The sequence below is a fragment of the Crocodylus siamensis genome, chromosome 6, assembly GCF_052110815.1.
Source record: "Crocodylus siamensis isolate JL-2025a chromosome 6, ASM5211081v1, whole genome shotgun sequence".
Classification (NCBI taxonomy): Eukaryota; Metazoa; Chordata; order Crocodylia; family Crocodylidae; genus Crocodylus; species Crocodylus siamensis.
In genome coordinates this window covers 32134380-32136089 of record NC_143400.1, presented here as the reverse complement: position 1 = coordinate 32136089, position 1710 = coordinate 32134380, and the positions used below count along the sequence as shown (strand labels likewise).

The following is a 1710-nucleotide window of genomic DNA, read 5'->3' as shown; positions in this document are numbered from 1 at the left end:
CACTTCCCAGGTCCTCAGAGCAACAGGGCTGTGTCCTGCTCTGTGCTGTGCCTGAGCAATACCTGCCCCAACCCTGAGTGTGAGGGTCTTCTGTGTGCAGCAGGGAATGACCTGGGTCCCATCACAGCTGGAGCTGCCAGGCTGGCCTAAGGAAAGTCAGGTCTTGAGGCAGGACACACGATGATCCAAAGCACCCGGGATCCTTTATGACCCCACAGCTGTGAGTGCATCGTGCTGGGATGGTTCCAGAGTCTGGGCCAGGCAACACCAATGAGTCAGACAGCACCACATCGGTGGGCTGAGGGGGAGGCCCTGATGCTCTCCCCAGACACTCAAGCACTGCAGGGACTCTTTGACTATCTCCGATTCCAGGGTCTGTTCTTTGGAATCTTCCTCTGCCTTTATTTGGTTGCCATCAAAGGCAAATCTCTAATTATTCTGGCTATTCTCTTCTACCCGCCTCTGGATAAACTCATGTACTTCTTCATTGCTAACTTAGCCATCATTGACATTTTGTGCAATTCTTTGGTTCTTCCCAAGATGCTACAGAACCTGTTGCAGGAGAAGAAAATTATCTCCTTTGATGGATGCATGGTTCAGCTCTTTGCATTCACTGTGCACTGTGAGGACAGAGCTTCTGCTCCTCACTATCATGTCCTATGACTGCTATGTGGCCATCTGGGACCCCGTGCACCATGTAACCACCATGCACAAGGATGTTTGCATCATGCTAGCAGCTGGTGTCTGAGGTGTTGGTGCCATCAATTCTCTACTAAACACATCACTCACATAGAGGCTGGATTTATGTGGGCCAAATCTTATCAAAAAATTCTTCTGTGACATCCCACCCCTACTGGCATTATCCTGCAGGTCAACCTACCTCCATTAAATCATGGTCTCTGTTGCAGGCATCTTTCTTGTCATTGTGAACTTTCTGCTGAGCATTATATCATACAGTTTCATCATTGGCAGCATCCTGAAAATCAAGAGCTCCAAAGGAAAGCAAAAAGCCTTCTCCACATGCTCCTCATACCTCATTGTGGTCAGCTTGTACTACTCCACTATCATCTACACCTACATCTGGCCCAGCTCCAGCTATTCATTGGAAAAGGACAAGATGGTGGCTATTCTGCACACATTGGTGACCCCTGCACTGAGCCTTCTGATCTACAGATTGCGTAACAAGGAGGTCAATGCAGCTCTCCAAAAAATCATTGTATTCACCAGGAGGTAGTTCCATGGCCTACAAGAAGTCTGATTTTTTCATAATGGACTTCAATAAGCAGTTGCTTACACTAGAGGTGGATGTGGCCTAGTTCACTATAGTTGAACTGGCATATTTTATATAATTTTACTATGTGACCCAACCTGTAATCACATTGCACCTTTCACTAACTGGGACCCAGGAGTTATGTTGACTCAAAAAAGACTAAATAAGTCCCATTGGGTTGAATTCTGTTTTCATTTGTGCACCTAACTGGTAGTTTTCTAACCACCTAAAGTAATGCTTTTGATACTTTTGCTTAGGCTACAATTCTACAGGCATGTAAGCATGTGCATGTCTACTAGTATGTCCAGTAAGCTGCACACTGACCAGGCATGCATTTGGCTATACGCATGCTTTTGTAAATATATGGCTAGGAAGAAGCAGAGAAGAGGATAAAGTCTCTCCGATGCTTTAACTATCACAGTTGATTGTTTAGGACATGT

At 45.8% G+C, this 1710-nt stretch overlaps 1 pseudogene; it reads left to right on the top strand.

Annotated features, from left to right (window-relative positions):
* The first annotated feature begins 270 nt into the window (after positions 1-270).
* Positions 271-1234, top strand: LOC149862199 (olfactory receptor 13A1-like; annotated as a pseudogene).
* The last annotated feature ends 476 nt before the right edge of the window (positions 1235-1710 follow it).